Raw genomic sequence first — 23,769 nt, forward strand, 5'->3', positions numbered from 1 at the left:
TTGTCCAAACACAAACATATCCTACTGTCACTAGCTATTGAACTTCCTCCTTTCTGTGGGCAAGCAAATAAGAGCAGAAAACCCCTGGCCAATATAATGAACTACTCACAACACAAACCGTAGGGTAAAACCATGCCACCGGTACGAGAACACTGAATCTTACCAGTGCTTCATTATTTCTAAGGCTGAAGTTCTTTTAGATTTCTCTGCCCCTAATTTATGATGAATCTTTGAACTCTTGCCCTCAGAGTCAACAGATAATCACATATTACACTAGTAATCACTAGAATTACCTTACCTTACTCCACCTTTCACAAATGAAATTCAGCATGTGTATCCAGTTCCTTTTTTAATGAAGTCTGAAAGACACAAAAAGGACAAATTATTTCTGACTGAATCAATCCAAATAAACAGGCTAGTAGAACAGGATTTTATTTTGGGGGGTAGGGGGGCAGTAAGTAATAAGTATAGGAACAAAATCACTAAAACCTATGAAAAAATGCTGTGTTAACATTTTATAACATAGTTTCTCTATAATTTGAAACAAAATTGTTCATTCAGTTTCATTCCTTCACCTCTTTATTTACACTCAGAGAACAAATCTGTATAACTGGGAGGTAGCAAATAACTCTCAATTTTTTTTTATCTTAAGGTCAAAGCATTTCAAGTAGTATGCTTTCCGGTATAATTTTAACCTGAAATATCTACCATTTTGCTTCAACAGAGTGGTATCATAAAACTGTGGCAAGTCAACAGGTTCCTATGTGGAGAAGATGCTTCTCTATTAAAATGTACAGATGGGGTAACCACATAAATATATACAGTAAGATTAAGAAAGATACATCCTTAATTCACAAAAAAAATGCAATCGTAAGCAAAGCACTCCTCAAAACATTAAATTCTGGTTAGATTCATACATAAAGCAATGTTCAAATGCCTGATGCAATAATCAAGATGCAATTCATCAATTTACAGCAAAACTAACAAAGGAGAACCAGGAGTGAAGGAAAAGAAAGAAGTTAAAAAGTACTAAGATGAAACAGCACATTACAGACTAACAAGAACTTCTGCTACCAATTGGGAGCTTACCAGTCGGAAAAAGCCAAGAAGAAAAAAAGGCCTTCCAGTCAGATAACATAGCCACAGAAAGAGAGATACTTCACTAGGGTGCACAGGCCAATGTGCTCCTGTTGCTACAGGAAGCAGCAGTGAAACGAAGCCAGGAACACTTGCTACAGCAAGCTGGACACCACCCAGCTCAGCCTGCACCATGTAGAGAAAGGCTGGTGCAGACAAGGAAGAGCCACCTTCTGCAAAAACACTGTTAAACTCAGCAAAGTGGATGCTGAGATGAGTTACAATTTGCTCTTCAGAGATACATGACAAGGACTTTCCCCAGTGAGGTGAAAAAAGTGTTAAGATAAACAGGATGTTAACAAAGTAACAAACCTAAGCTGAAAAATAGACACGAAGAAAGTTTTTAGCCAAGGGTAGCCTTGTTTTCCATATAATAGGAATGTTATGCCCACGTTATAACTAGATTTAACAACTCAGGAAACTGCATTCAGGCTATGCTTTCATGGACTCAACAGCAAAGCATCTAAAACTTCTTACAAAATTATACCTCTTCATAGAAGTGACCTGCAAAGCAGCTTAGGTTTTGTTCTCTTTTCATTGTCCAAGGCGAAGGCAGAACAAACTTGAGGTTCACATCTATGACAATCAGTTCAGATGAGAAGTTACAAAGCATTTAATTAACCCTGGCTTTTTGTCCTCCATGAGGACAGATCATCTAACATTATATGGAGCTCTTTTCAGGGTAAATGTGACAAGCAAGTTATTAGAAAAACAGTCATATACTATTTAAAATAATTTTTATATTGGTAAATTCACTTGCAAAGTTCCAGTTTAGTATCCTTTATAACTTCAATTGTACTTACTTAGTATGGTTATTTTTTTCTTTTTCCACTCTAAAAGCAGGGCAAGTGCTGCAAAAACTCCTAGATACTATGAAGGCTGCTCCCAAGGTAAGTCAATGACAGTCACAGTCACAAGACCAAGGGCTGATACTGTGGACCTACTACACTAAAATCCTGTAATATACTGTACTACCATTCATCTTTAGGATATCTAATATAAATACTTAAACCTGGTAACCTAGCAGTTATTATTTATTTAATTTAAAGGAAGAAACTAAAATGGCAGAGATGATAAAGGAACCTAAAAATTATATTTACAACACTGTGACAAAAACCACATCAGTTCTGTGAAGACAGACAGGCAAATCCTTTTCAACTGGCTTAGCTCAGTAAGTAGAGTATCTATAAAATAGAGACAACACGACCTAGTAACTACATTGAGCTTCTTTGCTACCAAGTTACATTCATAACTTGTTCACTACCTTCAGCAAGTCACATCCGTCTTGCAAAGCAACACTGAGACTAGTGATGTGTTCTAAATCACCCCACAGTGAGATTTTTTAAAAATATTTCAACTTCTGCAGAGAAAGTAAGACCTACCTAGCAATCTCTCTGCAAGTTCTGATCTCCAGAAGATGCCCTGCAGCTCTGCACCCCCTTCTGAAAGCAACCTTGGGTTTTCAACTACATTTCTAGAGGCTGTCTTTAAGTTCTCCTCTTTGACACAACCACAGTTTTTAACTGCACTCCAGCTCAATTGCACTTTGGCACCTGATTAAGAACCCTCAAAATGCAGCTTTAGCTATAACAACTGAAGACCAGCAGCATATGCCCAGGTATTACATTCTCAGAGATGCCAATGGCACTTGCAGGTGAACAATTCCAGCTGGGCACCAATTCAAGTCACCCTTTCTCACCCCACATTGTAAAGTGTTTGAATTATATTGCCCTGTAACAGCAGTAAAACCATAGCAGAGTCTGGTAATGTAGTACTGTACACTGCATCAAAGGACCTTTAAGGTCAAAGGTCAAAGGACCTCTTTACATGTTCTGCCTTGTCTCTTATTTTGCATTAAGACAGCTTCATTACAGAAAAAAACCCTCATTCTATTAAAGGCTGCAGCATGGTTTCGCTTAATTAAAACCATTCAGATATTGTTTTGCAATCGACTGATGATGGCAGTTCAAACCTCAGAACTTGCTGCCAGATTTTAAAAGCCATTCAGATCCCTCACTGTAAGGAAATTATATAGAGTGAGGTTTTTTCCTCCCCAATCACTTATACTTACATGCAGGGTTATCACATGAACTAAGGAAAACATCAGTTCTCAATTAAATCTGCCACACTAGTATTTCAAAGTACAGCAGAAAGTGAAGTGCATGGCACTATTTTCTGTAGAAAAACATCAGTGTAATAAAAACCAAACATAAAAATAACAGAGAGTATATTATACATGCTCCCACTGGAAATCCCTCACTTTCTCCTCCATGTTCCCTTCTCCTTTCTTTCTGACTCACTGGATAGCAGCTAAATCATTCCAGGAAGGAAGGCACAACTAACACTTTTCATTTGCAAGTAAATGTGGTGTCAACACCTCTGAAGGGTACCTGCAACCCATGATACCTGGTGTGATTTTGTCTATTAGTTAATCAGGGAAAAACAGAGCTACTTTGACTGGAGGTTAGCCTTGATATATTTTGTCCAGTTTCAGTATAACAGACGTGCTATTCCCTCAAGAGCTGTGCCAATCTAAACTACTGTCTCCCATTGCCTGTCCTCACTTTTGCCCTCCTTCTGTCAGAAAAATGGCACATGTTGGTATAACCTAAAAAAAAAAAAAATCCAAGCACACCAGCAATTCCAAAACCAAACCAAAAAAAGAAAAAGACTTCACCCTCCACCTTCTCCCCAGAATACTTGGACAGAAAAAAAAAGAGCGAAACAGAAAACTTTGCAAAAGGTACAATGCAAAACCAAAGCTCTCTAACAAGCTCAGGATTGGGGAAAGACTCCTTGCTGATAATAAGGGCAAATTTGCCGTGGATGCAATGGAAAAGAAGCTGAGGATGAACCACATGACAGCAGAGCTGCAAGCTAATGCTCATTCAAAGCAATTTGTTAGACCTGGTTTAGCCCAGAAAATATTTTAAATGCTCAAGTTTCCAGTAATCAGCCTACAAACACAGGCAGTATGTTCTTTTTCTAGCAGACAGAAGATAGAAAATACTGGGTGTCCTGCTGCACTCTGTCTGATCTTCTTTGCTTTGGGGCAAATAAAATACTGCATTGTCTAAACTCTCTTACAATTATATATGATTTCCGGGATTCTTTCTTCATTCCCCATTTTGAAATGCCAGTTTACAGGAAACACAAGAATATAAAGAAGATAAACTTGCTTCATTCAAGCAAATCATTATTGTGATCAATATGGCACCTCTTTGCAGTACTTACACAAGATGCTGTCACCATTACGCCAAAATATACCCTCCAGAAAAAGAGTAAACTTGCCTTGTCTTCATCTCACTTCCCCAGAATTATTTCAGATTGGCTTGCATTATGTATACAACCTGTACTGTGCACATTATGTACACAACATTAAAATTTTATCTATTCTCAGCTCCTGGTTGTGAAGAAATAAAACACGTGTCTACAACTCTATCTATCACTTTTTTGCAGCAGTGCTTTAGGGTTCCTAATGCTAGGCTGTGTTCCTGAAGGAGTCACAACTTCCTGTTGGGCAGAAACAGGTACAATTTACCTTGCTCTTCACCTGATTTTTATGAAAAGAAAATCAGAGAACACAGCAATACCTCCCCAGGTTGAACACACAGAGTCAGAACCCAGAGCATGACCCAACATTAGATCCATTCCTCAACACTGTCAAATACACACCTCCACAAAGTCAGTCCAGACAAAGACAGCAGTTCTGCAAAATGGAAAGCCCCGTTTTGAAGAGAAGGAAGAGAAGATTACAAAAGGCAGTCTCAAGGTCAAAGTGGTTTGCACAAGTAGATCCTGTATTTCATATTCTATTTTACATACTAAAGAGAAGACATGGTTTGATTTCATAAGCATTACTGATCCAAACATCTGCTATGTGTTTATCCACAAAAGATGAGGTGACACCCAGGACCATGGTGCACCAACTGTGAACAGTTTTGTAATAGTGTTTACAGCAAATGAATGGTGTCTCTTCTTTCATTTATTCTATCATTGTCACAGTAAGACACATTTTACTTAGCTGCCAAATGCCCACAATGCCTCTCCCTTTTTTTATCATGGGAGGCAATGTTTTCGAGCTAGATAATATTTCACTGTAAAACTAAACATCCAAGAAACAATGGTTGGAAATTATCTTAATGCAGTGTAACCAGCTGATAATTTTCTGAGGATGTTCAGTTTCACACAAATTCTCAAAATTTTGAGACATTAAGACGGGTTTTCCTTACTTCAGTGACCTTGTAATGTTCATTTTATGAGCCCCCAAATGCAGCTTGAGAGGTCATGTAAATGGGAACATTGGGTACTCCAGCCATGAAACATACAGTGCAATATGGAGAAATCTAGGCTGCATTATTAACTTTTCATATAACAGTCATGTTTACTATGAAGGTTGTTTTCTCAGAAATATGAATGAAAAAGGAACAGGGGAAAAAATGCAAGTCCTAGGGAAGCTGGGAAAGATGTCATACTTTCAAAAAATAAATGTTGCACATTGTAACATTCTTCCTTCATCAGCTGCCACAGTTCCCCCAAATGCCTATTTGACACATAACTCCTTAGCAATCTTTTAGATGTCTGCAAATGTTGCTAGTGACAATAAAGCACTGTGCAAGGAAGAAGAAGCTTTTTCCATTTATCCTGGATGCCTTGCTCATGATTGAAAGGGGGATCAAATCTTCACACAAATTGAGTCAAATTACTAGAGTTCTTGTCTCCTACTTATCACAAATATAATACCAGCTAAGCAGATCTCCACTGGTAAGTGTTCTGTCCTCCATTTGTCTTTCTGCTAAATTTTACATAAAATTGCTGTTTAAAGACACCCCTAGTTCTTAATGAGACAATTCTTACCTGTGCCAAAATTTTTCTAGCCCACAATAAAATCTTATCAGTGGCCCCTCGTGACATTTTGATTTTCCATTAAATTAAAGACTATGGTGACGTTTAGATATCTGAAATATAAATCCCACTTACAAGCACAGAAAAGAACATGCAGTTCTTCTTGAGGTATTAGGAAATATTTGCACCTCAAAAAAAAAAAAAGACAAAGCATTTACAAGGAAGTCAGAATCAAGACAGCATGGGTATTGAAGTCAAACCCCTCCCTTCCTGAGATCACATATAGACAATGGCAGCTTTCCCACACTTCCACACATAAAAGGAGCTGTTTCACTCACATTCTCACTTGTGCAAATGGAAGTTTATCCTTCCATGTGCCCAACCAGGCCCCCCTCTCACTGCTCCCTGTACCCTAAAGGTGCTCAATTCTTTCTACTATCCCCATGCGCTCTGCCTCTCTTACTACATGCCAGAAAAATCTGCCTTTCTCACTATGTACCAGCAAAAGAGTAGTCACTTTTCCATGCGGCTTTCCTGTGTAAAATCAGTTTTCTGTAAAAGTGTCAGCATTACGACATTGTGTTCTCATCAGAATCTACAAAACTATGGGACAACGACGAGAAATCTTTGTTATGTAGGCAAAACCACAAAGGCCACATTCTTCCTATTACTCACTACCTCCTGTTTACCAAAACACAATTGAAAGTCATCTATTTCTCTCAGGAACAGAGAATAATTTAAGTAACTTTTCCCAGACACCCACATTTGAGAGAGTTTATGACAGAAAGAGCTCAGTCCAGCCAGTTCAGTTGCATGCATTTTTATGTCGTGTAATTAGAGCCATGATGTTAATATTTAGTGATAGCAGTACCTGTGACACAATCCTCTTCATACAAATCCACCATGCAGAGCTCAAAAAGAATTCTTCTTCCACGTTTTCCCGAAACAACAGAGGACATTGTCAACATGGCATTATTCATTTCATGTCCTTGTATGTGCACTATACAAATTAACATTTTGCTCCACATATCCTCAGGAGAAGCCCTTCCAAATGCTTGACAGAAATAACACTGAAGCCTGGAAAAAAATAAATCTTATGCTGCAAAGTCAGACTATTTGTGTCTATTTCTGAAATGAGACAGAAGAAATCTTTATAGCAGTTTGTATTTCAGGAATCTGGGACTTATAGTTCATTCACCTATCACACACAGGAAACCCAATGAAGTTACTGGCATTTAGTAAAATCCAGAATATTGCAGTGCTGTGTTTATTCATTTTTTTTAACAGCAGATTTGCTGCCCAAATAACCTGCATGCTCTGTTATTCACCTCTGCCTGTAGCTGCTTTGCCATCTGGCACTATCAAGTATTTATCTAAAAAGTATATTTGAATTAAGGATCATGAACCCACTCCCTTTAAACTGTGTTTCACCTGAACATAGAAGGTCAATTCACAGCTATGTGAGACATCAAACCTACCAGTTAGGTGCTGTTTATTTAAGCTCACACAGACAAGTCAGAGATACTCTGCTGCTTTAAAGGCAAAGCATCAATTTAAAATGAAAACTGAGCTAAGCCCAGATTTCTCCATCCCTGTAAAATGCAAGGACGATTCTGCACAGAAATAACACGCCATCATAATCCAGGCCATAACCTCATGTAACCAGAGCAAAATGTATTACCCTCATCCTTACACTGGTTCTGACTCTGGAGCAGGACAGGGGGACTACAGTCATGAAGTCAAGTGAAAACCCCGACCCTGAAGGCAAATGAAAGGACCATCATTGTTATACTCAGAGCACAGGCTGTACCATTCGCTCTTCGTTTAAACTAGCACAAGCTTCAAAATACACAAAGGTTTAAACAGACAAAAAATGAGACCGTGACTTTTTCTGCCTGATGCAAAAGCTCGTGCAACACAATGAGCTGGGAGCCACTCTAACAGTTCAAGCCTTCCAGGGCAAACAGGACATGTTCCCCACCTCCCTCTGTGTCCCCCTGCTTGATCTGCTCCAGGATTAAGTGCTTTTCAGGACACACTATAAAAAAAAGATTTAACCACTCTTTCCCTCTTCTCTTTAAAATCAGGCAACAAATCTAATCCCTACAAGAAGTCTTCTTCAGAAAACAGGAAAAGGGGCCAAAGAGATGCCCTCTAGATGCTTACACTTATGCAAGACCCCAAAAATAACTAATGGAAAAACTGTCATCTCTAAAAATTGCACAAATAAAGAGAGTTCTCCAACAAACAAGATGGTCCAGAACTGCAGATGGTGCTATTCATACTGCTCACAGGCAAGGATTTTATTCCAATATAACTCTAGTTTATTTATTTCAAACATGCAAAAAAGGAAACAAAGACTTGTAAAAAAACCCTAACTTGTACAATTTTTTTTCCTCCCTCCATTTCAAATTCGTATTTGAAAACAGAAATGCTGTGCTGTTCTCTGACAAGGATGTACTCCACAAACAAGATGTTGCTTTCTCATATACTGGAGAGTGCTATCTCAGGAAGTCTAATGTCAAACAGCGTATCACCATAGAAAATATGGTAACAATTTTTTTCTGGGATAAAAATAGAAATCCTTATTCAGTGTATGAGCCATCTTTTACTTTTTAGCTGAGTGTAAAACTCAGCTTCTGATACAGCAGTGGTTCAGTTTGGGTTGATCATTAGCTAAAACTGTAATACAATAAAAAAATATCACTCATATTAAAGATGACTCACATAATTAAATGGCAATGACAGGATTGGATTTCCCCTAAGTTCTTCATCAGGCAAGGCTAGTTATAAATCATTGCTAAAACAGCTTTTCTGTAAAATAAGAAAGCAAGTGCCTCCTCCCACTAAAGAATTTTGGAGAAATGCTTTATTTTCTCTAGGGTCCCCAGTTCTCCACCTACTACACACAGCAACAGCTCTGTTTTCTGCAGCCATTTCTTGCTGTCATGGCAGGCAGAGGTAAAACAATATTCCCAAGGATGATGCCACCGTCTGTTTTGAAACTTCTGCTCAAGGACTGAGAAAGCAGAACACATATGAAATCAGAGTTAATCCAGCAGCTCCCCGACTGCCAGGAAGGGCTCAGAGAAACAGAGCATGGCCACAAAAGAAGCCACCAAAATAAAGGAGGAGATTTTACAAAGGAAGAAACAAATAAAGGACAGCCTGAACACCCCACCTGTTGTTTGAAACACAAGCAGCACAAGGAAGTGCTGAATTACCTAAGCTTTGTGGCATTCAAGGCTTTCCTAGGTGGAAAACCTACCAAGGGGAGAGAATCCACACCTGAGCAGCTGAAGTGAGAATCAAAAAGGGGCCTTACATTTCAGCAGGAAGTTCACAAAAGCTTTAGAGAAGGGAAAAATAACAAAGCATGGCTCTGTAGTAATGCAGAGATGAGAAAAACAGCCATGATATTCTGTAGGTTAAGAACAGGAGGGGAGCACAGAGAGTTGGGATCTTCTGTTTGGGTTTACAGAAAAGAAAGGCCAAGGAGTTCATGAACTCTCACAATTCAAGCCTTGCCAGAAGTAGCAGTGAAATAATCCAAATAGCTTCTGCCACTTGTTACCTTTGCAGCCTAGTACAAAGCCATCTTAAGGTAACAAAACCCAGCTTTCAGGGTGCCTGGAGAGCAGATTTTAACAAGCATTGTTATATTTACTGCAAAATCCCTCCACAGACGTATCAAATGCAGCCTGATTTTTGACATGGTATCACAACAATCACTACTAGAATTGCATTAGTTCTTCACAGACCAACTCACATAGAGCAAACTGTCTAGCTATCTTCCAAGACTGGACTTTTTGCACTTTTTTCAGTCGACATTCTTTTTCCCTTAGTGGCATCCCAGCAGCAGAGGGACCTGAGGATGGCATGAATCAGGAGTTCTCTCTGGTGGTCAGCTATCACACAGACTCTATGGACAAATAGATGGAGAGGACATCTTCAGGTTTGTGTTGATTTAGGGGCTGTCATCCAGGTTTTTAGATGTTTTAGGGGCTGTCCTCCTGTTTGCTGGATGTTAAGTATGTTCTTGAGTTGTCTTTGGAAAACATTAACATTAATTATTTAACTGTGTCCACAATGTGTTACAATAAAGAAATTATGTAAACTAAACTGAAGATAATTGAGTTTTTATAATAATAAATCATTTGTTCTGACATAATACAGAATTTGTACCTAAATGCATACTTAAAGGCAATTGTTAAGGCACAGTTCTGACACAATCCTAAAAACCAGCAATTAAGATATAAATCAGTGGGAAAATTAAGACTGTAAAGAATGTTTTATTTCTGCTTGTTTGGATTTGGGAGGAGAAGAAGACTTTGTTAGTGAACAGTCCCAAAACCAACCCTAACACTGTTTAAACTAGTCTGCATTTATAACGCTGTAACATAAGAAATATTTAATTCTGAAACATAAGTCATTAAAATTAGTCAACAAACATTTTCCTCTGGGAGTTGGGCATCCATGACAGACATTGTTTTGAAAGCTCCTCTCACACTGTAGTTTCCAAGCTGGATGTCACCAGAAATATAAAGATGCACAAATAGACCCTACTGTCCATTTTATTAAGAAAACAAATCTATTTTAAAAGCTAGAGTAACACCAAATCTGGTTAATTCATTGCAGTGAAGACATAGTATATCAGCAAATGCTATGAACTAGCAAACAGAAGATGAATCTAAAGTATACTGTAATTTTAAAATGCTACTACTACAGCACAGTATTTCTTCCAGAGAAGATGACAGTCATCCCTTTCATGTAAATTCTAAATGGAAATGAGTGGCAATTTCAAGTACCTGAAAGGAACCTAGTAAATAATAAGGTTTTGAAAACACTCTCACTCCTTCATTCTAAAAACAAACACAAGTGATCTGGCTCCCTTATTACTGAAAGCAGCTGCCAACCTCACTGTACGATGCACTTTAAAAGGATACTGCTTTGCCAGTCCAAAATAGATGGGAGGGAAAAAAAGAGGATAAAAGAAAAAAATAAATTAAGATAAATTCACTACTGCAGTTCAAAACCAGAATCCCTAGTTTTCAAAATCTCTTGTGGGGAATACAGCAAATGCTCAAGGCTCAGCGGATTCTACATGAGCATAATAAGCGATATCAGTCTAACCTATATTAAAATTATAGCACCAAAGTGAGTAAAATAGCAGTAAAACCATTACAAACAAATATTACACCTGTTCTGCATATGTCAACACAGACTAGAATATGTCTCATTTTTTGCATATTACTAATTGTCAGAACACAACATATTGCTGTTAGTGGCACAAGATGAAAATCACCCAATATCTGAAGTACCATTTATAGTATTTGAAGAAGCTGTTTACATCAAGGCACTGCAAGGATCACATGCACAGTCCCAGCCTGAATGCTGAAGGCAAAACAACACAGTGACTCTAAAGGTAAACAATTATTTTGCTACTTCTAATGCAACTGCTTTTTTTATTCTATTGACACAGAAATTCAGTAAGCAAGAACTAGAGAACTACAGCACTCTCCAAAGAACAGAAAGCTGTTTAAAAACTACTTGTTTTCCTTGCCCTACCGTCTAGCAGCACTGTTTCTTCAAAAGAGGTCTTCTGTCCTTAACATGGCTGCCATGCCTTACATAACATCAATGAATGAGAAAGTAGTTATTTTGTTTCCTAGGACGCACACTGCCCATTAGCCATACGATTCTCCATATGGCACAGCAAACAGTCCAGACAAAGCTTCGCAGTAACGCAGCTCCGAAGATCAGCATCCTCTGAGAATAACAGCAGCAGTAATTCAGACTTCACAAGCATCAAATTCCCTTTGGTACATATTTAAATAAATAGGCATTCTTACCTTAAGAAAGCAATACTAATAATGATAGTGGTGCTCAGTAGAGCCTCCTCTGTTTCATCTGTGCTTGTAAAAAAAAATCTTGGTGCAACTGTCCGCTGCAGCAGGTAATCAATAACATAACCTGCTTCTTCTGTTGCCAGAGCTGCTCCATCTGAACGCTAGCTAACGTGAACACTGTCACTGTGAGTCATAGCAGTGACTCAGAGCAGATGCAGAGCTGCAGGAGGAGTTTAAGTTTCAAGGCTTCCTCTTGCTCTGGCTCCCAGTCACACAGGCACTCTCTGCCTGCCTGTGTCTCTGCGTGTGCCTGCAGACTGCCCCAGCTTGCTCTTGCAGCAGAAGCTGGATTTTATCCTCTGCATAATATTGGACAGTGGAGTGGTTTTAGTTAGTTAGTTTGTTTGTTTTGGTGTTTAGGTTTCCCCTCCCGCCCCAGAACAGCAATTCTGCTCCTTCACCACAAATATATTTATCAGGAATGCAAAAGCGTGCTCTGCAGACCAAGCTAATACCATGGTGTGTCAGGTGATGCACTACTATGAGATATCTGTGGGCTCACATATCTCATCAAGAATAGGGATAGAATTGAAAAAAAAAACCAGGAAAAACTATAAAATGAAAGTATTGAGTCTGGGCAATATCCATTTATTCATTACAACTTCATAGCAAAGTGTATGATTTCATTAAGTACTCTGGGCACTTTGGACTCAAATTTGCAGTGAGATGAAGGAACTGTAAGAAGGACAGTAGGAAGGAATGTATATAAGCAGAAATGCTGTGTGCCTGACACTATTTCAGCAAGGAAAAGAACATATAGGAAAAGAGAATAGCTGCATTATAAACAGGAACGGTGCATTTGGGTTTAGGGTTGAGTTCTGGCAGCCTCCCCCACAGCTATCCATCTCACCAGGCACTGATATCCTAGTCAAAGAAGCATTTTGAGCACACATTTATTTCCCAGGCCTGTCAGACTCCCCACCTTGAACAACTGAGAACAGGTATCATGAAGCCAAAGTCAGGCAGTTAATGTTGGACACTGTTGATACGCATTGCTATACTGATCCCACTTATTTCTGAAAGGCATAATATTAAGCTGTTGCAGTATTTAACAGATTCGGCCTTTAAGAGAGGCAGATGAAACTATCTAGCACATGGTTAAGTACATGGAAACAAATTACAGTGGGATGAATCAAGCAAGTATTGTCAAAAGAAGATGCTGGCTGAAGGAGCAATGCTACTAAAATGCATAGAACTGCTTAACAGCCACTCATATAAACATCCCAGATAGTTTGGTGAAAACCACTTGGTTTATGTCAAAGCATTTACAGCTGAACATTTTTCCTCATACTTAGCAAATGTCCAGTTGGCTCTCACCCAGCTAAACAGATTTGTGTTGAGATTTCTCATGGAAAGGCTAATATCAAAGCATGACTTTCATGTGTCTGTGTGTTTCGACATTTTAAAGAATTTCTTCTTTTTCTAAGCCCAGTTAAATGAAAGGTACCCCTGCCCATTCAACCCAAGTATGTGTGCAGCACTCTTCAGGACTGTATCTGGCTGTTAAAACTGCTGAACAAACTTTGTACTACTGATGGCAAATGTTTACTCCATGTATCTCAAAGCAGCCAAGAACACTGCCTTGGCAGGGATCAAGAGATGAGAAGGAATCAAGCTGAACAAAACAATCCTTGGAGCATGGTCATGGATACAGCATAAACAAGGGGGATATACAATAGCTGGTATCTATGAGAATACACTGAATTAAATTCTTTCCCCTAAAACCATTAGTATTTTACCACTTGAAAAATCTTCTGTTCAATCCCATCCTTTCCCTCAATTTACTAATGACAGTGAATATTTGCTCCTGTTAAGCTTCCAAGGCTTTACTTTCATGTTTTAAATGCTTGAATAGGCAAGAGAATGCCAAGAACCATAGCATGTTGGAAAAAAAACCCAAACCAAAACACAAAAGCAGCAACAAAAAACCAAACCAAGACCCCTGAGATTTTAATCAGGAAAACTAACATGGTCCAAATGGTGTCCATGACACAGGCAGAGAAGAAGACAAAACTGGACGATACTTCACATGTCTGGGGGTTTGGAGGATGGTAGTTTGTTTTCTCTTGGGAGTTGAGCAGTTGTGTTATCTCTTTTAAGATATGTTGCATGCACTTGTGTATCTACATTCAATTTCGTGCTGCTGTCCAGCTAAGAGCAAAGATTTGGATCAAAGCTGACTCAAAGAAAAGAGCTGTTAAAGACCTCAAAGAGATAATGCACACCAAGAGGGAACACGCGCTGTGTAAAATGCATATACTTGCCTCAGCTACAAATGACCTCATCTACAAATCAGATGTGATTTAGCTACTGTAAGCAGCAGTTTCCTGTTGTTTAATTGATTAGTCTTTTTTGCTGGACCTTCTGCAGTAGAAAGAGGTTGGGTCAGGGGTTGAAATGTGGGAAAACCTGAAGCTTCTTACCCCAACAAAAGTGAATATACACAGATGTGGATGAAATCTTGACCAGAAATTTAGTACAGCCTACTGAACTAAACACTGCTGCAAGAGATTCTGCATTAAGAGGCAGTGTAGACTATTACACACTCTTTACAGTCTACAGATAATGTTTTTGCCTTCTTTACTTTAGGTAACAAGCAAGCAAAGGCTTTTCTATAGTACCTATTCAACATGGTACCAGGTTCAAGAATCTTGTTCTCCTCATCACCTCCCTGTCTCTAGGAATTAGTTTGTTTGGAAATTTTTTTAAAGTCATCATTAGGCCAGTGATGATGGAAATGGTTTCCCACAGCCTATTCCAGACTGTCAGATTTCTTATTAACCTGCTTTCTCATGAAAGCTCAGATTGTCCTTACTGAGAACACAAACCTCTAATCCTGTTTCTGAGCCTTTTTCTTCTTAGGTTATACTGTCTGGGGGTGGGGACGGAATGGAAAAAATAAAAAACCCATTCATTTTCTTCAAGGACAGACCTGGCTCCTGATGCAGTAGGGCAACAGAAGCAGATTGAGGACCACTGCCAATATCCACAGTGTGTCCTTCCATCCTCACCCTCCCAGCTTCCCAGTCATCTTTCCAACAGCTACACTCTCAGCTGCATCCTAATGTTTTGTAATCTTGTTTTTCTGAACCTTGTGTAAAGGTAAGAGTTCAGAGATACTAATTTTTGAGAAGCACTAACGTACATTTTCAAGAGGAAAAGCAGAGCTAATTTCTTGAACGTGGAGGAGTAAGAGGCTCATACTCCCTTTACTATTGATACGGGCATTACAATACTTTACAAAGTACCAGTGAGCAACCACACGTGGAAGTGAGCACTATGCACACACACACAGAAGACACCCTGTTGTGTGTTGGCGAGGTTTAGAAATTTTTCCCATTATTATGTTAAGCTAGCCGGGATGGCTCTCCTATTAGCCGTTAAGAGCTGGAGACAAAGGACTGCTGAAGCAATGATGGCCCATTAGGGAAAGGTGGAGTCCTGCTTTTGTGTTCCGCAAGTAAGAGGACACTGGGGGTAGGAGAACTCCACAGCTCGCCGACCGAACTCGAGGAGAGAGGTTCTTTTTTTCTCCTGTTGGGATCAGGCTTCTTGGATTTGGACTGCTAAAGCTTCCTGCTTCCTCTGAACAACTGGGAACTGGGACGCCCACGGTGAGCAGAGTTCCTTCCTCACCCTTTTCTTCCACCTGGGGCGGGTGAGGTCACCTGGCCCCCTCCCCTGCCCCTGCAGCAGCCGCGACTGAGACGCCGCCCGCCCTGCTCCATCGGAGAGCCATCGGTGACTGACAAAGGGACTGGGACTGAATTCCATTCTGTTCTGTCACTGGTTTTCTTTTTTTTTCTTTCGTATAGCTGATGCTGTTTTTGTTTGTCTTGTAAATATTTCAGTAAAGAACTGTTATTCCCAACCTATACCTTTTTTGTGCCTGCGAGTTCCTGAATTCCCTTTTCCTGGCAATACTGTCCCTTTAAACCGGGACAGATCTTGGCGCCCAACGTGGGGCAGAGGTTAAGGAATAACAGTTCTTCAGTTGCCTGAAATTGTTTTTTTTGTGTGTGTGCTAGCAACATGTGGTCCAGTTTAATCTGGTTTGGGCTGCACATGTTCATACATGTATATCTCCCATTTGCAAACCCTTACATAAGCATGGGCCCTGTAACTAAGGCTACTGTGACTGTTATCGAACTTGCTTTATGGGTTGATAAGGTGAGGAATTCATGGATTTTTAACTTCCTTTGGACGGCGGGTACATGGATTCAGGGATACCACACACTAAATGCATGTTTTTGGGATTACTTTAATAATGGCACCTACTGTGAGGGAATAACACCAGGGGAAATTTTCTCCCAACCCCTCACCCAAATTTTTGGGTCTACCCCACCAGTTTTTGAGGGGTTCAGATTTCCTCTGAATGCTAATGATATCATACAGTGGCTGGTGTTACTGATAGGCTTGTCCTATTTAACATTAAGAGATAACGGGGGATTGAGCTGGATAACAACTCTGATACCTACTCCAGGAAATAGGGATGCTGCCCCAGAGCCTGACCCTACCCCAGAGACTAGGGATGCTGCCCCAGAGCCTGACCCTACCCCAGAGACTAGGGATGCTGCCCCAGAGCCTGACCCTACCCCACAGCCCACCTCAGAAAGAAACCACCCGGAGTGGGTGGGGGTTCTAGTGAAGGAAATACGTGAGATGGGCCAGATGATGAAGGAGTACCTCTCCCCAGCTGGTGAGAAGCCCTGCCATAAAGGGGGAGAATCCAGTGATGCTGTAGTGGAACCCATAGGTGTTACATCTGCCCAGGGTCCAGCTGAATTGCAAGGGCACTCACAGCCAGCAGCAGTTGCCCCTGTAGAAACTAGGAAGTCTAAAATGAAAACAAGGCACCTAGACAAAGAGGACCAGAGAGGAGGGCCCTCACAACCAGCAGGGGAGCCAGAGGTTGAAATCATCACTGAGTCCCTGTCTTATGAAAATCTCCGCAATCTGCGGAAAGATATTGCACGACGGGGCCGGGAGGCTTTGACAACTTGGTTACTTCGGGTCTGGGACCTTATGGGTACAGGTGTGCACTTGGATGGTACAGAGGCAAGGAATTTGGGATCCTTGTCCCAGGACTCAGGTGTGGACCAAATATTCGTAAGGGAGCCAGGCCCACTTCCCCTCTGGGAGCGGCTTTTAATGAGTGTAAGAGAGAGGTTTGTCAACAGAGAAAGAATGCAGGAGTACCATAATAGAACGCATTGGAAAACCGTTGAGGAAGGGATTCAACAGCTGAGAGAGGTGGCGGTACTGGAGGTACTCTTTGGGAGGGATGGACAGCATGACAATGACCCTGACAAGGTCAGGTGCACAGGGCACATGCTGTGGAACCTGGCAAACCGAGGGCCATCTCAATACACCACCTTCATTGCAATGATTAATGCTGATGAGCACCGAGAAACAGTGAGCTCTGTTGCTAACAAGCTTAGGGATTTTCACAGTATGATGAATGGTGTAGTGCAGGCCCAGGTTTCTTCCGTGGTCCAGGAGGTGAGGGGGATGAGGGAGGAGATGAAGGAGGTGAGGGGGATGAGAGGTGACATAAGTGAGATGAGGGAGGAGATCAGGAAGATGAAGGCAGCACCAGTGCGAGCCTCATACCCCAAGGTTACAGCCCCGCGCCCCTCAGCTAGTGGAAGAGGGTACACCCCACGAGCTGACCTATGGTTTTTCCTGCGTGACCATGGGGAAGACATGGGAAAATGGGATGGGAAACCCACTTCTGTCTTGGCAGCACGGGTGCGTCAACTCAGGGAGGGAAATGCTAACCGAGGGAGCTACTCTAAAGTGAAGGTAGCCTCAACCTCCCATGACCAAGGTGCTGGGCACTACAGAAGGGAGGATGATCTGTCAGACCCACTTGAAGGAACCTCCACTATGTATGTTCAGGAAAGGAATAATAGCCAGGGCTAGAGGGGCCCTGCCTCTAGCCAGGGAGAGGCACGGGATAACAGAGTCTATTGGATGGTGTGGGTCTGATGGCCTGGCACATCAGAACCACAAGAATACAGGGTATTAGTTGATACTGGTTCACAATGCACTCTAATACCATCAGAACATGTGGGGGAAGAGCGTGTTTCCATTGTTGGGGTGACGGGGGGATCACAGGAATTGTCTTTGCTGGAAGCTGAGGTGAGCCTGACAGGAGAGGGGTGGCAGAAACATCCGATTGTAACTGGCCCAGAGGCACCGCCCATTCTAGGCATAGATTTTCTTAGGAGTGGCTACTACAAAGACCCAAAGGGATACAGATGGGCTTTTGGAATAGCTGCTGTAGCGGTAGAGGGCATTAAGCAGTTGAACACCTTGCCTGGACTGTCAGAAAACCCATCTGCAGTGGGACTTCTGAAGGTGGAAGAGCAGCGAGTGCCAATTGCCACCTCAACAGTGCACCGCCGGCAGTACCGGACGAATCGAGATGCTGTGATCCCCATCCACAAGATGATCCGTGAGCTGGAGAGCCAAGGGGTGGTCAGCAAAACCCACTCACCCTTCAACAGCCCCATCTGGCCCGTGCGCAAGTCTGATGGAGAATGGAGATTGACTGTGGACTATCGTGCGTTGAACGAAGTGACTCCACCGCTGAGCGCTGCCGTGCCGGACATGCTGGAACTCCAGTACGAGCTGGAGTCCAAGGCAGCAAGGTGGTATGCCACCATTGACATTGCCAACGCATTTTTCTCCATTCCTCTGGCAGCAGAGTGCAGGCCTCAGTTTGCCTTTACATGGAGGGGCGTGCAGTACACCTGGAATCGTCTGCCCCAGGGGTGGAAACACAGCCCCACCATCTGTCATGGACTGATCCAGGCTGCACTGGAAAAGGGTGAGGCTCCAGAACACTTGCAATACATCGATGACATCATTGTGTGGGGGAACACGGCAGTGGAGGTATTTGAGAAAGGAGAAAAGATCATACAGATTCTGCTGAGAGCCGGCTTTGCCATTAAAAAGAGCAAAGTCAAAGGACCTGCCCGAGAGATCCAGTTCCTGGGAGTAAAGTGGCAAGACGGACGGCGCCAGATCCCCACTGAGGTCATCAATAAGATCACCGCAATGTCTCCACCAACCAGCAAGAAGGAAACACAAGCTTTCCTAGGTGCCATAGGCTTTTGGAGAATGCACATTCCTGAGTACAGCCAGATTGTGAGCCCTCTCTACCTGGTCACCCGTAAGAAGAACGATTTCCACTGGGGTGCCGAGCAACAGCAAGCCTTTGCCCAGATCAAGCAGGAGATCGCTCATGCAGTGGCCCTTGGCCCAGTCAGGACGGGACCAGAGGTAAAGAATGTGCTTTATTCTGCCGCCGGGAGCCATGGCTTGTCCTGGAGCCTTTGGCAGAAGGTGCCTGGGGAGACTCGAGGGCGACCTCTGGGATTCTGGAGCCGGAGCTACAGAGGGTCTGAAGCCAACTACACTCCCACAGAGAAGGAGATCTTGGCTGCCTATGAAGGAGTCCAAGCTGCCTCAGAGGTGATTGGGACGGAAGCACAACTCCTCCTGGCACCCCTGACTACCAGTGCTGGGGTGGATGTTCAAAGGAAAGGTTCCCTCTACCCACCACGCCACCGACGCCACATGGAGCAAGTGGATTGCCCTCATCACGCAACGCGCCCGCATCGGAAACCCAAATCGCCCTGGGATTTTGGAGATAATTACGAACTGGCCAGAAGGTGAAAATTTTGGTCTCGCCGATGATGAGGAGCAAGAACAAGTGAGCCGCGCTGAGGAAGCCCCACCATATAACCAACTACCAGCAGATGAAACATGCTACGCTCTTTTCACCGACGGCTCCTGCCGCGTCGTGGGAATGAACCGGAAGTGGAAAGCAGCCGTATGGAGCCCCACACGACAGGTTGCACAAGCTACTGAAGGAGAAGGTGGATCAAGTCAATTTGCTGAACTCAAAGCTGTTCAGCTGGCCCTGGACATTGCTGAAAGAGAGAAGTGGCCAAAGCTCTACCTTTATACTGACTCGTGGATGGTAGCCAATGCTCTGTGGGGTTGGCTGGAAAGGTGGAAAAAGGCAAACTGGCAACGTAGGGGAAAACCAATCTGGGCTGCCGACGAGTGGAAAGACATTGCCACCCGGGTAGAGAAGCTACCTGTGAAAGTTCGTCACGTGGATGCCCATGTCCCCAAGAGTCGGGCTAATGAGGAACACCAACACAACGAGCAGGTTGATCAGGCCTCAAAGATAGAGGTGTCACAAATAGACCTGGATTGGCAACACAAGGGAGAATTGTTCCTGGCTCGATGGGCCCATGACGCCTCAGGTCATCAGGGCAGAGATGCCACGTATAAGTGGGCACGAGACCGAGGGGTGGATCTAACCATGGACAGTATCTCTCAAGTCATCCATGACTGTGATACGTGCGCTGCCATCAAACAGGCCAAGCGAGTGAAGCCCCTCTGGTATGGTGGGCGTTGGTCCAAATATAAGTATGGGGAGGCCTGGCAGATTGACTACATCACACTGCCTCAGACCCGCCAAGGCAAGCGCTACGTGCTGACCATGGTGGAAGCCACCACCGGATGGTTGGAGACCTACCCTGTGCCTCATGCCACTGCTCGGAACACCATCCTGGGCCTTGAGAAACAGGTCCTTTGGAGACATGGCACCCCTGAGAGAATTGAGTCAGACAACGGGACTCATTTCAAGAACAGCCTCATAAACAGCTGGGCTAGGGAACACGGCATTGAGTGGGTGTACCACATCCCCTACCATGCACCTGCAGCTGGGAAGGTCGAACGGTGCAATGGCCTGCTTAAAACCACCTTGAAGGCACTGGGTGGGGGGACTTTCAAGAACTGGGAAAGTAATCTACCAAAGGCCACATGGTTAGTGAATACCCGAGGTTCCACTAACCGAGCAGGCCCTGCCCAATCTGAGCTCTTGGGAACACCAGATGGGGATAAGGTTCCAGTGGTACACATGAGAGGTATGCTAGGGAAAACTGTTTGGGTGAACTCTGCCTCCAGCAAAGACAATCCTGTCCGTGGGGTGGTTTTTGCTCAAGGACCAGGTTGTACCTGGTGGGTGATGCAAAAGGATGGAGAAACCCGATGCATACCCCAAGGAGACCTTGTTCTGGGGTGAACTACCTATGATACTGTGTCTGTAACTGCATGTATGTATGTAATTTAAAGGTTCTAATTTAATGTAGTATGTTAGCATGGAAAAAATTTGGGGTGGATAATGTTGTGTGTTGGTGAGGTTTAGAAATTTTTCCCATTATTATGTTAAGCTAGCCGGGATGGCTCTCCTATTAGCCGTTAAGAGCTGGAGATAAAGGACTGCTGAAGCAATGATGGCCCATTAGGGAAAGGTGGAGTCCTGCTTTTGTGTTCCGCAAGTAAGAGGACACTGGGGGTAGGAGAACTCCACAGCTCGCCGGCCGAACTCGAGGAGAGAGGTTCTTTTTTTCTCCTGTTGGGATCAGGTTTCTTGGATTTGGACTGCTAAAGCTTCCTGCTTCCTCTGAACAACTGGGAACTGGGACGCCCACGGTGAGCAGAGTTCCTTCCTCACCCTTTTCTTCCACCTGGGGCGGGTGAGGTCACCTGGCCCCCTCCCCTGCCCCTGCAGCAGCCGCGACTGAGACGCCGCCCGCCCTGCTCCATCGGAGAGCCATCGGTGACTGACAAAGGGACTGGGACTGAATTCCATTCTGTTCTGTCACTGGTTTTCTTTTTTTTTCTTTCGTATAGCTGATGCTGTTTTTGTTTGTCTTGTAAATATTTCAGTAAAGAACTGTTATTCCCAACCTATACCTTTTTTGTGCCTGCGAGTTCCTGAATTCCCTTTTCCTGGCAATACTGTCCCTTTAAACCGGGACACACCCCCTGCAAAAGGAGCATATATTTTGAAAATACATATAGGCAAAAAGTTGAGAAGACAAATATTTTTTGCATTACCTTAAAAACACAACCGACTTGACACATGTCCACAGTAAAACAAAGTGCAGAAACAAGATCTCAGTGTCTTGCACACTAGACTATCCGACTTTCAATGCATCTCACTAGCAGGTTCCTTTTTCCATCTAATTACCTTTCATGGGTATTTTGATATGCCATGACAAAAGCACTGTTTGCTTCTCAGGAAAATTAAGACTCCTGTTGGGAAAAGTGTCAGAACCAGAATCTTTACCCTGCAGAGGCATTAAACAGAGGAAGCCACACATGAAAGCAGATCTTTAGTGATTGGATATGGGGGGAGGGAAGAGAATGATGCACTTACCACAGCTATCTCAAGGTTTCTGAAGATAAATAACAGGATACACTGCAACAGTTGAACTTTTTACCTTCACTACATCATCCACCACTCAGTATCATTTTGCAGTCCTCTCTAAAAAGCAGTTAGCAAAGCAACCCACAAGAGGCTGTGGGAAACCATTTCCTCCACACAAGTACATCTCTTCACTGAGACCTCCTCCTCAAGCTACTGCTATAGCTATGACCCACGTAAAATGTATTTTATATTACTCTCTAACAATCCACAGCTACATAGACTTCAATGGGAAGAGACAACAAAGTGACAAGCTGGCAGCAGCATACTGCATGCAGATCTTGGAGGAAGGTACTTCTGCAAATCCAGTGAAAATGCAAAAGACAACCAAAATGCCCATTTCCTCTCATCTGTTCTCAGCAGATGAAACAACAAACTGCAGAGACTAAGATCGGAGAATTCAGCCAAAACAAGACAAGGACAACATATCTCATAGCAACGAAGATGTACTGACCAGATGAAGACTGGTTTACAGACACTCCTGGGGTTCCTGCATACACAGACAATGACACATTGCAAAGGCCTGCTTGGGTAAGAAGGACTCTCCAGATTGCACTTGATGTCAGCAGTGTCAGCTGATCTTTTGGCAGCTGGCCTGCTCACATCTATCCACTTCTGCTCTCTTTTTCTCTCTAATGCTAACATCTGCCCATGTTTTGCATCGACAGAAAAGGTCAGCAAGACCCTAATGACACATTAAACCTGATAATCAAGCAATGCACCATTTGCAATTACTGTGTGCCTGATCTCATTCCGCTTATATTCAGAACTCAGCTTTTTCCAAAAAAAATCCCAATACAGGGCAAGTGCAGAAGAATCTGCAATCTCAGATCTTATATACATGCCATAGAATTCAATTTGAATAACAGAAAAAGTATGTCAGAACACATCAATCTCCCCAGGCTTCCAAGAACATTAAAATTTGTTCTATCAATATAGACATTTCTTATTCCAAACAATCTTTATTTTTCCATACAATGCACAATTACCCCTCTGTTACAAACCAGCACACTCATTTTCTGCACTCATACAATCATTTCAATTGAATATTGATCTGTGAATCCTAAGAAAAGAAAAACACAAACCCAGGCATAAACTCATTTTGAGGCAAGTGTGTCTGACTTAAACATCACAGTTCTTCACATTGTCTAACAAAAATCTATACTCTGATAGATATTCTCTAAATCCCCTCATTTTGCTCATTCAATATACTCCGAACATTTTAAAACTGAAGTTTATCCTGTTGTCTCCACAATGCAGGACTGCAGATCTCATCCTGGTGACCTGTTACTGGGAGGTTCTTCTAATGCCTCAGAAAGAACAATTGTCAGTGCTGGAGAAAGTGGATGCAAAGACTTATTGTTTTCCCAGTACCATCTGCTGCACTGGGGAAAACAAATCAAGACTGAATGCAAAGTTGGACATTTTTTGAAGACTATTCCTGCAGCATTTGCTGTAAAATTTACTCGTTTCCACAAGGAGTAGCTGTAATGCGAGATTTCTGTGGTTGCACAACAGATTTCTAATGCTTTGTCTTGTCTGTACTCATCTGTAGTCCTGTGCAAGTTAACCTGTCCCTAT

At 42.5% G+C, this 23,769-nt stretch overlaps 1 protein-coding gene across 18 annotated transcripts in view; it reads right to left on the reverse strand.

Annotated features, from left to right (window-relative positions):
- Positions 1-23,769, reverse strand: part of INPP4A (inositol polyphosphate-4-phosphatase type I A) — a 118,459-nt gene that overhangs the window by 71,716 nt on the left and 22,974 nt on the right. For 4 of the 18 annotated variants that reach the window (XM_033052961.2, XM_033052967.2, XM_033052958.2 and 1 more), the window contains exons 1-2: positions 11,835-12,085; positions 299-359 (exon numbers count right to left, since the gene is read on the reverse strand). The gene's annotated coding sequence lies outside the window, so the exon portion shown is untranslated. Of the gene's footprint in view, positions 1-298; positions 360-6,853; positions 7,060-11,834; positions 12,087-23,769 lie in introns of those variants that run through there. The other 14 variants (XM_033052976.2, XM_033052975.2, XM_033052971.2 and 11 more) reach the window with 7 other exon arrangements.

Source organism: Catharus ustulatus, chromosome 2 (assembly GCF_009819885.2).
Source record: "Catharus ustulatus isolate bCatUst1 chromosome 2, bCatUst1.pri.v2, whole genome shotgun sequence".
Classification (NCBI taxonomy): Eukaryota; Metazoa; Chordata; class Aves; order Passeriformes; family Turdidae; genus Catharus; species Catharus ustulatus.